Source organism: Miniopterus natalensis, chromosome 17 (genome assembly GCF_054644295.1).
Source record: "Miniopterus natalensis isolate mMinNat1 chromosome 17, mMinNat1.hap1, whole genome shotgun sequence".
Taxonomy (NCBI): Eukaryota; Metazoa; Chordata; class Mammalia; order Chiroptera; family Miniopteridae; genus Miniopterus; species Miniopterus natalensis.
Window position 1 is genome coordinate 23,173,257 of NC_142097.1, and position 14,752 is coordinate 23,188,008.

Below are 14,752 nucleotides of genomic sequence, written 5' to 3' on the forward strand. Positions count from 1 at the left end.
TGGTCACCTAGGGCGGGCGGGCGGCTCAGGGGGCGCCTCCTCGGCGCGGGCGCGGGCGGGGCCTGCCCCCGGCCCTGCCATGCCCACCCCTGCCTGGACCGCGGTCGGTCAGGCCAGGCCCCTCCCTCCCACAGACACGCTTTCCTGTGCGGGAAGAGAGATGGTGAGGCGGGGAAGGCCGCCCTGCCCTCCAACAAGGAACCCGCAGAGGCTTGGGGAGGGGCTCTTGAAAGTCAGGTGCCCTCCCCCTCTTCCTCTCCCCTCGCCCCACCGGGGCTTCCCCAGAGGGAGGGAGGGGGGACAGCTAAAAACTGAAAGAGAAACTTGACCGCGGAGGCCCACGGACCTCTGGGGAGGGCTGCAAGAATCCCCCTACCCTGCCTCGAACCCTGAGGACTAATTTCTGGGAAGGGGGGGATGTTCCAGCCCAAAGTTAACGCGCCACCGACGGCGTCCACTGGACGGCTGGGTCCCTGCGGGCACGTGGCTAGGGCTGTTAAAAGAGGGTCGGGGAGACAGACGACCCCTCTCCTCCGCGGCGCCCGAGCAGCTGTGCGCCACCGTCTCCCACTGTCCAGCCCGACAGCGCCCCCTGCCCACTGCGCGCGACGACGGCGCCCACCCGCGGCGTCTTCCCTCTCTCCCAGTCCCTCGTCCGCGCTGTGCCTAAACTCCCTCTCGGTCGCGGGGACCATTCCCTGCACCCCGCCCGGCCGTCGAGCTCCGGGTCCCTGGGAGCGGGGCCAGGACGGGAGTCAAGCGTCCCCCGTCCGCGCGCGCCGCCCGGGACGCGCTGCCGGGCCACCCACCTGGTGGCACCGAGCCGTCCGGCGGCGGGGCCGGCTCTGCGCCCGCGGCTCTCGCTCCGGGCCGGGGCTCCTGGTGGCTGCGGCGGCGGCTGTTACTACAGGAAGGAGCAGAGAGCAGCGATTTCCTCCTCAAAGGTCAGCTGCCTCCGATAGACCATACACAGCGCGCGAGCTCTCGCCAACACCCCTCCCAGCCGCTGTCGCTCCCTCCCAGCCTCCGCCCTCGGTCGCTGGCTCCCCCGCGTGTGCGCAGCGGCGGCCGAGGCCCGGTCCCCCGCGCGGTGAGGCTGGGCGGCGCCGCTCGTGGGGGCTGCCCCGACGGCGGGGTCCCCCGGGAGTCCCAGCCGGCCCTGGTCTGCGGCTCCGGACCGTGGCGAGCTGGAGGCGCTGGAGTGACCGGGCGGGGCGGGGGGGCGGGAGGGGGGAATGGGGGCGGGAGGACTGGGAAACCCCGGGCTCTGGAAATCCCAAACCCGGGCCTCAGTTTTCTCATCCGTAAAAAGGGAGGAAGGAAGGGTTAGACTCACTGGAGATACCTTCCAGCCCTGGCGTTTGTAACCTTTCAAGTCTCTCGATTAAAAATGTAAATGTGTGTGCGTGTGTTTATGTGGGTTGGGGACACAGCTTTTGTGACTTCAGGGGCAGGGCCCTGGGGAGGGGAAAGACTGGGGATTCCAGAGAAGCCAGCTCACGCCAGGGCCCCACCTCCTCTCCTTCCATTACTCCCACCACCGCGCACTCACCCTCTGCAGCTGAAACAGGAAAGAACCCTGGCAGTCATATGTTTGGACCCCCCCTCCCCGCAGGAGATCTTGCAGATAAGAAATGGAAGTCCAGAGAGGGGAAGGGGCTCGCCCAGTGTGACACAGTGGGCACATGGCCTAGTTGGCAAACTATGGTCCATAAATGGTTGTGCCCCTCCCCTCACCCGAGCCCAGTCAAATCTGAGGCCAGTCCTACCTTCAGAAAGATCCAGAGAGGGCTGTCTTGAATCCTCACAAGCTCACGACTGCCTACAGGCCTAGCCGGAGCCGGGAACACCCTCCCTGAGCCTTGCCTGGGTCACAGCCCCTCCCTGAGAGCCCCCTGCCGGGCCTGAAGAGTTGGGCAAGGCTGGACTGGAAGCCTTCCATCCCCTTTGCCCAGTTTCCCTCTCCTCTGGGCCTCCTTCTGCCTGGCAGCTGGTGTTGGCAGCACCAAGGTAGGGGCCAGGCTGGCTGCCCTCTCAGGGCCCAGCTGGGCCAAGACTTCTTTCCTGGGGGAATCATTCTCTCCCACCACCAGTCCCTGATGCCTTCATAGACCTGCCCTTTTCTCTCCATTTGCCCACCCCCACCCCGCCACCTCCCCACCTTCTTGCCCCTCACTACTTCCCCTCTCTCATGCTTTTTACTGCAGAGAAAACCCGAAGTTTAAAGCTGCAGAGGCTGGAACGTCTGGGTCCCACACACACACTCCCATGTGTGGTCGCAGTCTAGTTGGCAAGATCATGGGGAAAGGGTTTGAAAACTGTAAGGGGGTTCACGAAGGACTGAGGAAACCTTGCTCTTTAGATGTTCCACAGGGGAGCCCGGGGGAGGGGGAAGCACAAGGCTCCTCCCTCCCTTCTTCCCCCCCTCTGTGCAATGGGTTTGGCAGGGGAGGCTCAGAGGCACAGAGCTAGGGGGGCACCTGCAACAAGAGTCAAGTGTCAGAGCTGGAAACAACCGTGAAGATGATTTTACAAATGGGGAAACAGAGGCTGGAGAGGGGAAGTGACTTGGCCAGTGTCACACAGCCTGCCAGTGGCAGATCCAAATCCATTGCTACAGGGAGGGTGGGCCTAACTTGGCACCTGTGCCCTCCAGCCTCTCACTTTGAGTAGGTGGGTAAGTCAGTCAATGGGAGCAGATTCCTTAGATTTCCAAGTTCTCTGAGTCCTATCTAGAGGGCAGAGGACCACCCTTGCCATGTACCCACATCTGGGCACCTGGAGAGGATGATATGGGGGTGCCAGCTCCAGAGTGGGAGCCCTGCCTGCCTCCTTCCAGGCCGCTGCCTCTCCAGCCTCCTCCCCGGGGCCTTCAGGGGCCTGCTGCTCTAGCTGGCAGCCCCACCCACAGAACATCTGGCTGGGTTGGGCTGGGCTTTGTTAGGGGTTGGGTAGTCCTGGGTCCTAAAAAGCTAGCATTGAGGTGCCAGTGAACAGAACTGGAGGGGTTGGCCTAAAAGGATGTGTCCCAGTGCCTTCAGGGCCCTCCTGTGCCCCTCCCCGATTGGTGTGCAGTGGTGGCAGCTGTCCCCCTGGCTGAGTTCTTCCTCTCCCTGTTTGGCCTCTCAGGCTGCGAGGCTCTGAATCACACAGTGTCCTTCATCGAGTGTCCCTCTTGCTTTTTTATTTCTTTTCTTTTGGTTGTTTCTCTCTAGGTCTCTGTCTCCTCCGTTTGATTCTGTCTGGGTTTCTCCCCCGTCCTTGGTGCCTCCGTTCCCCCTTAGAGATGCAGTGGGAAGGGGAGGAGCTTTGGAGCTTTCCCAGGATGGGCAGAGGCCACCCAGGGGAGTGGAAGAGGGAAGGGTGTCAGAGTTGGGTTGGGGGCAGAGGTGACTGTGGTCATAACTCCTGATAACACAACTACCCAGAAATGTCAAATTTGGGGGTTCTTTTTGCTTTCAGTCCCCTGGTTTGGTCCCTGCTATTTCTCACCACAAAGCACCCTGGTGGTTTTAGGGGCTCAGACTATAGAGGAGAAAAACTGAGGCCTAGGGGATGGAGTTCAGGAAGATCAGAAACTTCCTGGGGTCTGGGCTGAGTGGGGGTCCCAGGATGGTCTCCCTTAACTTCCCCTTATCCCCAATTCCAAGTCGCAGCATTACATGGGGAGTGAGGAAGGATTTAAAAAATCTTACAGAAAAAAACCTAAATAATAAAATAATTTTCTTTTTTGTTAATCTTCACCCAAGGATATTTTTTCTATCGCTTTTTAGAGAGAGTGAAGGGGAGAGAGAGAGATGAGAGAGACACACCGATTGGTTGCCTCCTGCACAAGCCCCGACCAGGGTCGGAAATCGAACCTGCATCCCAGGTATGTGCCCTTGACGGGGAATCAAACCCACGACCCTTTGGTGTGTGAGCTAAACCGCTAACCACTGAGCAACACTGGCCAGGGCTAAAATAAAATAATTTTTAAAAACTCTCATGGGAATACGTTCCCTCAGAGAAGTCTGACCATATTTTATTAGAAATAATACTGATCCCTGGCCTAGTCTGTAGTTAGCACAGTATGCGCATATCCCAAACGGATTCATGGCACAGCTATGTAAAAACGTGTTTGCATGCCTTGACTCAATTCGTCCTTGCAATAACCTTGAAGGTAGACAGGGCCAGAATCATCTCCTTTGATTAGTTCAGGAAAGAGACTTGTCCACAGCTGTCTGGCCCGTTAGTGCACAGTTGGCTCCAGGAGCCAAGTTTCCTGGCCCTGTGGGAAGGGTCTCAGTACAACTTTTCTTGACTTCCCCCAACCTCAGCACGCACCGCAGAGCGAAGATGTCTTCATTGACTGGGCTGGCTTGTCCTGTGGCACTTCGTGTGGCATGTCCATCTCCAAGTCAGTCCGTGCCCCTGCCCTGCGGAATGAGGCAGTATGACCTGTGTGTTGGTTTGAGCTTACGGAGGAAGGGAAGAATTTCCCCAAGTCCCATTTCTGCCTTGCCCTTGGAGGGAGAAGGCCCTGCTGATGCCCCCTCCCTGGGAAGAACAGATGGAGGTCACCTTGACCTAACCATCCTTGGGGCGGAGGGACGTGGCACAGAGATGTCTTTGTTTCCTCTGCTGCAAGTCCCTTCTTCAAGGAGAGTTCCTGTTGTGCGGGAGCCAGAGGGGAGGTGGGGTGGAGGTGAAGAGCCTTCCCAAGAAAGCTGGAGGCCGTCCAGGAAGGATCTCTGTGTTCAGCAGAGAGGCGAGAACTGAAGCCCTTGGCCTCCTAAACGTTCTGTTTCACCCCCACCTTGCCTCTGCTGGCACTGTTCACCGCCATTCCAGCTCCCACCTCCAAGGCCCCTGGAAGGGGGCCACATCCTCAGCATAGACAGGTACCCCCAAGACCAATGTCCCTGCCTCTCACTGGGTCTCCTCGCCCTGGTAGAAAATGCTGTCCCCATTCCTGTTCGTTAAGACAGGGCAGGACCCAGGGCGGGTGTGTGTGCACATGGTGAGGAATTTTGTGTGAATTTGGGACAGGAGAAGGAGCTGCTGGGTCCTGGGTGAAGCCTGTTCCCCCTTCCTGCCACGGTCCCCTTTCCTCTGCCACTCTTCAGGGAAGTCAATTTACAGTGAAGTCACCAAGAGAACACAAGGCCATCCCGCCCGAGGCATAGCAACTGTCCTCTGTTTCTGGGAATAGAGTGAGAGGAGGGGTGTGGGCCTGACACGGTGGGTGGGAGGGGGAAATGCTGCCCGCCTTTGCCCAGCGGCCCTGACCACCTCCCTTGGGAGAGATGCTGGCAGGACCTGCGGTGGGGTGGGAGGCGGCGGGCAGCGTCTGTACTGAGTGCACAGTTCCTGCCCCGTCAGGAGGGCAGGCAGGAGCCCACCCTTAGCGGGGCTGGCTCTCGAGCCTGGTGAGACAGACAAGAGGTGGGCCACTGAGTGGGACTGGTGGCTGTCCCGAGGAGGCCCGGGGCTGATGTTCCATTTTCCTCCATAACGACTACCAGCCCCTCTTCCTGCTGAGCTAGTTTCTTCTTCTTCCAGCCTAACAGGAAAGCTTTTGTGACTCCCCCAGCCTAGTATGGACCTCGAACCCTCTGGGGGTTGTGTGGGAAAGGGCTGTGCTTCCTCTCCTTCCCTGCCATCCCCCACCAGCCTGCCACTTTCCTTTGTTATGACTGGAGGGCATTCCTTCCCCCCTTCCCATCTCTGTTTTTCATTGTTACCTAGTTTTTTGCTGCACAAACCCACCCACGTCTTCCCTGCCCTCTCCCCTACTCCGAGCCTCAAAAATAGACTCCTCAGCCCAGGAGCAAGTGGGGAACATCAAGCCAAAATAAAGAATGAGCCAATGCCCCATCTCCTCCTCACTGGCTCCCAGCCTGGCCTTCACTTGCTGCTGCTCACCCTGGAGCACGGGCCTTCCCATCACTCTGGGCTTCGGCCGTGCAGTTCCCCCAGTGCACTGGCTTCTCTCAACTCCAAGCCTTTGCCCCCTCCATTCCACCTACCTGGAATGCCCTTCCTCCCTTGGCCACCTGGTGATATTCTTCTTATCTTGCATAGGGTCAGTGTGGCCCAGAGAAAAACACAAAGGCTCTGGAGTCCTAAGGACTTGGTGCAAATCCTGCTGTGCTGTGTGACCCTGGGCACATAAGACTGCCTCTCTGTGCCGAGTGAGCTCCTTTATGAAAGGAAGACAGACAGCAAGACCACTCCAGTCCCGGCATTGCTGTGAAGACTCACTCTAGTGCCTAGCACATAGAAGGTGCTCAGGGGCGTTGGCCTGTAGAGCTGGGCATTTTCTTCTCTGCTTTTACGCAGCCTCTCAGTCCTACTTGTATCGCAGGCCTCTTTGTGTGGCTCTAACTAGTAGCCTAATGGGGCGTGTCCCACTGCTTGATTCCTAACAGTGGCTTCATAAATATTTGTTGAATTGATGAAGATTCCTAAAACAGCACAGGGTACCCCAAGCTCTGACAGTTCAGAGACTCCCTTGCACTAGTGCAGACCTGTTTCCTTCTCATACATCCTGACCCACAGCACCCAGAAGGTTCTCTCCTCTGCCGCCCTGGCCTCTGCCTGCTCTAGTCCTACTGACCTGCTTTTCCACCCATGGCAGTAGCAACAGCAGCCTCATCTCTGCCTGGTGTGGGCTGACTTTTGAGTTCTTAAACCACCAGGCAAGCCAGCAAGATAGTGGCTGGGGCAATCCTCTGTCAGCCCCGCCCTCTCTGGGTAATGCAGCATCACCCCAGGACTCTGGGAAGAGAGGACACGGTGAACCTGTCCCAGGAGGTGGGGGGTTGGAGGGACTGGGGCTTTCCAGAGAGCCACCCCCTTGGCTCTGGCTGGAAGGGAGCCCAGATGGGTGAGAGATAAGGGGTAAGAGGAAGAGCAGTGTGTGAGAGTCTCCAGGTGGCGGCTCCTGCAAGGACCTGAACCTCTGTCACTCACATCCCGTCCCCCCACTCCACCCTCATGGCCACCCCCTCCTGGCCCAGCAAACTGGCTGGGGTTGGGCTGAGGTAAAAAGAGGGAAAAGAAGTGTTCCTTTATCACACATGATGCTTAGTTACTTTCATAATCACCCTCTCTACTTTTTTCCTTTTAAAAAATGTTCATTTTCCTAATATTTTCATGGATAGTACAGCATATGGTACAAAATCCAAAGGAGTCAAAAGGCTATATGGTGAAAAGTTAGTCTCTCTCCTTTCCCGTCCCCCAGCCCCCTCTGCAGGGGCCACCACAGTTACTAGGGTCTTGCGCATACTTCTATGCATTGACAAACATATCTAGACTTTATTTTTTAAAATATGTTTTTATTGATTTCAGAGAGAGGAAGGGAAAGGGAGAGAGAGGTAGAAACATCAATGATGACAGTCATTGATCGGCTGCCTCCTGCACGCCCGCACCAGAGATCAAGCCCGCAACCCAGGCATGTGCCCTGACCAGGAATCGAACCGTGATCTCCTGGATCCTAGGTCGATGCTCAACCGCTGAGCCACGCCGGCCGGGCATACTTAGCTACTTTCACCACCCACACTCCAGTAGAAATAAGCTTTGGCACCAGTGGAGCACCTTCGGAACCACGGGTGGTGACAAACCTCCAGTCTGAGGCCCTGGACATCTGGTGTCTCTGCCTTCTGTCTCTGTTGAGTGTCCGACTCCTCCTCTTCGTGGCTCCAGGGGAGGGCACTAATTTAATAGGGGAGAGTCATACCCCTGTGGAAGAAGAGGCGTTCCTAGGTGCCCTTCCTTGGCTACCGTGTGGCCAGCCTGATTCCTGGGGTCCAGAGAGGCCTGGAGAGGGAAGCTAGACGAGTGTGGGTCTCTGGCTAGAGAGGATCGTGCTTGTGGTTTCAATTACATTTTCAAAAAATGGCTTCATGATCTCCCTGTGGATGGGCAGGGCTGGAGGAGAATGTGAGGTGAGGGACCTGTTCTCTGTGGCAGCCACATGATTTTCCATGACAGCAAGGGAGGGAGGCTGGAGTCAGCCCCTGGTTGAGTAAGTCAGAGTGATGGGCAAGGCTGCCCACCAGGCTTCCAGGCTCTCCCTCAAGCCTCTTTCTCTTCTGGGTCAGGCTAGTGTGGGCGAGGAGATGACATCACCCCTCTCCTGTGGGCATCTCTGCCTGTGCAGGGATACCTCTGGGGCCTTTCCACATGGGCTCTCTGTAGGGTCTTTCTGGATCCTAGCTTCCTGCTCAATTTCTTTCTTTCTAGGACTCCTTATGTGTCATGTCTCAGTCTAGTGTCCCCCCAATTTAGGGGATTATATCCCTGAGGCCCAGGAGAAGAGGGTCTTACCTCATCTGAATTGGCAAGTAGGGAGAGGTAGGTATTGGATCTTCCTTCCTGTCTCAGGTTGACAACGTTCTTGTTTTGTTGAGGTAGAGACCCAGAACATTCTGTTCTTAAGTCTGTGCACACCGCCAGCCGGCTCTAACTTGGTACCTAGTGGTCAGTCAGAGATGTGCTAGGAGATGAGCAATGAAGAGTCTTCCCTGCCCCACCTCCAGGGCATTCAGACTAGCGCCCTGAGGCACAGCAGCTGAGGCAGCCAGACTGAGCCCTAGGCCTGACCAGTCCTAGGAAGAGGGGTGCACATTTTAGCTGCTACTAAAAAAAGTTATAATAGTTAACAGCTCTGTAGTGCTTTACAGCACGGAAAACACTTTATATGTATTAACTCACTTCTGATCAGAACGCAACGAGGTAGGTCCTATTACTATAACCATATTACAGTGAGCAAGTTGAGGCAGAGAACTTGTTCCAAGTCACATGGCTCAAGGAGTTGACAGTGAGCCTGGTTTTAAAGTCTGTGCTATTAACTACTACACAGTCCTCCTGGTTTCCATTTCTATTCCTAGAGCACAGAGTTTATTCCTCAAATATTTTTGGGGTGTCTGCTCTGGGCTGGGCACTGGGTGGGGGCCTTAGGGGGAATGGGACACTGTCTGCCGTTGGGGGTAGAGAAACTTGTAAACAAATTGTCCTTTAACACAAGAGGTGCCATGAACGTGTGGTGGGGAACAGGAAGGGCGAGGTTCATACTGCCTGGAACTAGTGTCACCGAAGGGCAGACATCAAAGGGGCAGGAGGACATTCCAGGCAGAGGGAACAGAATGTGCGCAGGTGTGAAAGCTTACAAGAAAGAGAAACGTAGTGTGCCCTGGTGTCGAAACATCAGGGACAGTGACTGTCAGAGGGGTTGCCAGAGAGCTGGGGGTTGGTGCTTCCGTCCAGCTTCCTGCTCAGGCCTGTCCTGCTCCAGCCCCCAAGCTCCCTGTACCTACTCTGTGCAAAGCACTGTGCCAGGTGTTGGCCCAGAGTGTGGGACAGAAGCGGGAGCCTGGGTCACCGAGAAGGACTTTGTGATCAGCTGCAGACACAAGGATCTTTGTGGCTGGTGTTCCTGTGGAGGTGAAGAGGAGGCTGCTGGGAAGAGCTGCCAAAGGAGGATTGTGGGAGGCCTTGGGGCCTTGCCAGCCCTGGTCACCCCTGGACATGCAGTTTTTCGGACTGTAGGGAAAGGGCCTCTGAGCCTGTGTGGGCCCTTCTGCTGCCCTGCAGCTGGGGCTCTGGAGGTCTGACTGGCATCCTGGCTTTGGTGCTGGCCCTTGGAGGGTTGCCAGGGAAACCGCTGGCCGGCTCCGGAGATGCACCCAGAAGAGAGGAGAGCGGGTGACTCAGGCTGCCTCCTGAGACGCCGCACCCCCTCCCCCTGACACGGATCAGGGTCCCAGAGACCTCTGTCTCCTAGGGCGGCGGGGACCCTGCTAATTCTCGCGTTTCTGGACCGAACAGTCCCCCCCCCCCCCGCAGCTCCGACGGGTGGGAGCCGGGGGCGTTCCCCAGGGAGCGAGATGGTCTCGGACGCGCGGGTCCCCTCGGATTCGCTCTGGAAGCGTGGACGGATCTAGCTGGCCCGGGGAATGCGAACTGTGTCCCTCGGGCTTCCCGCCTCTGGGTGGCAGGCGGCAGGAGCCCTGGCTGAACCGCCCTCCCGGGAGCAAACCCGGGATAATTATTGATGGGCCAGCGGCGGACTTCTGACCTCGGCCTGCGAGGGACAGGACCTGGAACGGGGGCCGGGGGAGGGGGAAGGGCTGCGGAGGGGGCCCCACCCTCACGGCCGCAGTCCGGCCGGAGCCCCGCTGCCGGTGGTCGACAGCAGCTAAGCAACGCAGCATGTGCTTGCTGCTCGCGGGACCTGCCCGGGGAGCCGAGCGGGGAGGCCACCCCACCTCGGCTTCGAGGGGCTGCGCGCCCCCCCCCGGAGCGAGCAGCCGGCCAGCCGGGGTGCGCCGAGGGGTATCCGGTGCCCACCGGGCGGCCGCGGCGGGGGTCTGAGGGCCGCGGGCTCGCGAGCGCGCTCCAGGCGGAACCAGGAAGCGGCGCGCGCCGGCGCGGGGCGCGCGCGGGGCGGCGGGCGGGGCGCGCGGCCGGTCTCGGCGCGCGAGCAGCGCGCGCGCCCCCGTGGGACCCGGCGCTAGGAGAGTCGGCGGCCGGAGCCGTCACCCAGGCGGGGACCCTGCGCAGGCGACTCGGCGCGGTGGCCCGGAGGCGGGAGGGAGCGAGCGGGCGAGCGAGAGGCGGGCGGGAGACGGCTGCTGGCGCCCGAGGGGCCGAGCGAGGTAGGAGCTGCGGGGCCGCTCCTGGGCTCGGGGCCCGGGGGCGAGACCGGGGAGTCCTCCCGGGCGGGGCCCCGCGCCCCGGCCGCCGAGACGCCCGGCAGGGCCGCGCGCCGCCATCGCTCCGGGGCGGGGAGGCGGCCGCGGTGGCTGCGCGCTGGGCGGGGGGCGCGGGGGGCGCGGGGGGCGCGGGGCGGCGCGCGGGGGGCGTCGTGCGGAGGCCGCGGCGGGCGGAAGGTGTGGAGCCGAGGCGGTGCGTGCGCGCGTGCCTGGGGAGGGGGTGTGAGGGGCCCCGGCGCCCGCCCCTGAGAGCCGAGGGGGCCGCTGTCAGCCGCCCACACTTTGGGGGTGCGGTGCCCGGTAGCCCCCGCCGTCTCCTTGCTTTTCCTTCTCCTTTCAGAAGAGGTATCTGCGACTCCCGGGGGTGGGGTGAGCCCGGGGGTGCCGGGCGGGGTGGGGGGCATTGGCGAGGCTTCAGGGAGCAGTGCCTTATAAGGAGTCAGGGCAACAAATAGGACCTTGCAGATAAGGCTCAGGGGCGCGGGGTCCCACGTCAGGACCCGCCAGGCCCGGCTCGTGCGAGTGGCGGTGGGATGCACGGCAGCGAGTGTGTGTCTGTGTGTGTGTGTGTGTGTGTGCGCGCGTGTGTCTTCCTAGCCCAGGATAAAGTAAAAAAAAAAAAAAAGTGCTCCTGGTGTCGGGGCAGATAAAGAGAGTCGGAGGCAGGGGGGTCGTGTGTCACGAAAGCTGGTCCGAGGTGAAGGCATCTGGCAAGACGGTCAGGCCCATCAAAGAGGAAGGAGCGTGAGCGGAGCGAGAGGCGACTGCGAACACTTGTAGCCACAGTGATGGGAAAGGCAGAGAAAAACAAGCACCGGCTTTCAGGAAGACGAGATTAATGAAAACCACAAGAATTTTAAAGGCAAAAAGAGATAGAGATCCTCTCTTTCCCAAAGAGCCATGCCCTAGTTGTAATTTTCTCCCTGGCCTCTGTCATCGCTTTGCATCAGACAGACAGTGCTCAGGAGCGGGTCATAGAATGGAAGAGCTGGGAAGGGCCCCAGCGATTATGGCACATGCTTTGATTGCACAAGTGAGGAAACTGAGGCCCAGGTAGGTGGAGGAAGTGGCCCACTCAGGGCGCACAGCTGTGTGGTAGCTCAGGGACTGAAGTGTCCGGTCTGAGGACTCTCCCATCAGTGCTCATCCCAAGGCACAGTGACATAGGAGGTCTTTGCCTAAATACAGTTTCATGAATTGTCTCTGGGATGTTTTGGGGGAATGCCCTTTGAGAGGGCCAGTGTGTCACCAAATTATTAAACCGATCTTACGTCATTGTTGGTTTTTTTTCCAGTCTTCAAATGGTGTTTATCATCTGCGTGTATCTTAGGTTTCCAAAGTGTTTGGATGGCCGCCTAGGCCATAATAAGCTTTCAGCTGTCGAGTATGTTATCTCAAATAATTTTGTTATTGTTTGGTTCATATAATGGAACTTCGCCTCTTTCTACAGGGTTCTTCCGTTCCTGTACATTTGTTTATATCGTTTATAGCCATTTGCTATAGTTTTTAGGAGAGTACATATTTTATTTAGTGTGCCTTTCCTGGTTTCCTAATTTTATTTTGTAGCACTGTGAACATTGGGTCAGTTCTGATCATTTCAGATGGATTCCACATTGGAAGGTTTATTTGAAGTCTTCCGTGTTTTCGTTTGTTTTGGTACCAATTTCCATCTCGTGGAAGATTACAGCTGTTAGAATTGATAGCATAAATGGGAAAGGGGCTACTGATTTTCAGAAAAATTCACTGCGTGACAATGCGTGAGGTCTGTCATGTTTAATTAAAAGAGCACCACACCTTTGGTCAGGTAACTGCTATCTAGCAGATATACTTGTTTTCTGTAGCCTTTGGAAGGTGAACATTTCGAGCACCTGGTTGAGACATAAAGGAAGGAATGAAGAGATCTTTCTTTAAAAACTCAAAACATCAGGGAAAAAAAAAGTTGATTTCTATCACTAGCAGTTTGGTTATTGCATAACTTGGAGCTAAACTCTGCACAAAATCTTTGCTGTAGACGCAGCTAAATAAATTATTCCGCCTTCTCAGTGGTTCTTGCCTTTTCAGGATTCATATTGTTGTCAACAGGATATTAATATGGATTGTGTTAAGAAATTGAAGGTGGATGTGATTTTTAAGCGGGTACTTCATGATCTATGTGATGGAAGGGGAAAACAGTGCTATCATTGTTTGTAGTGTTACAACATAAATATTTTGGTCAGCACTTCCTATTGTGCTCCAACTTCTCATTTCATCTTCATTTGCTTACTCTCGATTTTTCAAAAAAGAATTATTATATGCAAAAACCACATCAAGACTAGAAAAAGGTGTCATTTATTGTTCTCTTGGTACTTATGTCAGTTTTTTTTTGAAGTTATATTAAAATCATTTCAAGTTATACTCCAGTTGTTTGTGACTTGTGTTAGGTTTATGTTTATGAATGTCCTCGTGGCAGTTTACCTGGCTTACTTGTGTGTAGATAAGTAATATAGGTAGTCTTAAAAAAGGGAGATGTTGTAAGTAGGTAGGTTGTACGCTCAGGAATCTATTGCAGGTGGAAGGCGGAATAAAAAGAGTGGCCTTTTACTGCCTCATAAAGTATCAAAATAGTTTGACTCTGAAACTTCTTAATAAAAATAATGTTTAAAAGTTAGCTCTGAAGTATCGTTGTCCTCGATTTTGTGTGGTGTTCAAAGGAAAAAACTTTTCTTTAAATCTGAGCCTTGTTAATAGAACTGTTCTAAAATAAGAAGTATTTTTTCCCCTGCAATGTTGGAAACACAAGTTCTATGCTTATTTCTGGGAATAGAAAGTCAGATTTAACAACCTAGTTTCCATTGATCAGGCAGGTTGTTGTTGTTTTTTGTACATTTAAATTGTGAGCATCTCAGTGATAAAAAGTTGTCTGTGTGTGTTTTTTTTAAGTTGTATTCACTCTTAATTAGCATGTCCTTATTTTAAGTAGAGTTTTGACATTGGTTTTATTATTATTATTATTAGTGATGATTCTTTGCTGCTGAAAAACCTAAGCCAGTTTGGAGAAGCTTTCCGTCTCTAAGTTTATGCAATTTTCACTAGTCAAAGGGAGAAGTACTTTATAGGTGTTAGATATTTCGTTGGTTGGAGACCCTCACTTTGGTGGTTTCAGGGTTTTAGATGACGTTTTATTACTGTTGTTAGTTTTGGTCACACCCATGACTTCCTTGGAAGGTATCTTTGAGGTTTGGTTTCCTTTTTTTTTAAATGGTAATATTGGGGTGGGGGTGCTTCCTGTTTGTATTTTCAAAATTAGGTCCACATAGTAACCTTCTCCAGGGTCACATTTTAATTCTGAAGAAAGACAAGCCTCAGATGCCACGTGGTTTGTCTTTGACCTGCTGCGCCTCGTGACAGTTTTACTGAGCTCGGGGTCGGGAAGACAAGACATCCCTGAATCTCCCCAGCTCGCTTCAGGGCGCAGCAGCCTTGGAAGAAACCTTCGCAGCAAAGGCGCGATGAACAGAAAAGGGCGGGGGGCTGCTGTCATCGGTTTCCTCCCGGGTACCTAGAAAACGCACAGCACTAAGGTAGAGCTGAATGTGCTATGTGGAGCCTTGAATGCCGGCCTTCAAAGAAGGGCTGCCCCAGGTTTATATAATCGAGAACCCCATGTATTAAGCAGCCAATATGGCAGTTTTGCTGACTTCGCCTGAAAGCCGTACAGAATGTCACAGGGGAGTTAAATAAGCACGAGACAAGGTAGGGTATGGTAGCAGAACCTTGGAGGAGTCACCCTGAGCCGTAAAACTCTTCCTGGACCCTCCTGAGTAATTTCTTTGTGGTAGGTGACTGTTTATATACACGTTGGAGGGCGTTATGTGGAGCCCAAGGAGACGCATGTTCTAGAAAGGAGCATGTGACGATATTGTTCCAGTGATCCAAGCAAGTGGCCTTTTCTGGGCCTTCAGCTAACTTGTTTCTAAGAGGTGTAGCGACTAAATAGACTCTTAATTAAGTTGGCATTCAAATATGTTTGCCGTTTAGGAGTGGCTTATCTCTCCTACATTTTCTTTTGGATCACA

The 14,752-nt window shown here is 55.3% G+C and overlaps 1 protein-coding gene across 1 annotated transcript in view; it reads left to right on the top strand.

The window, feature by feature from the left end:
• Positions 1-10,589: 10,589 nt before the first annotated feature.
• The window catches only part of LOC107528845 (signal transducer and activator of transcription 5B), a 55,200-nt gene continuing 51,037 nt past the window's right edge, over positions 10,590-14,752 (top strand). The window contains exon 1 of the mRNA XM_087826101.1: positions 10,590-10,640. The gene's annotated coding sequence lies outside the window, so the exon portion shown is untranslated. The remainder of the gene's footprint in view (positions 10,641-14,752) is intronic.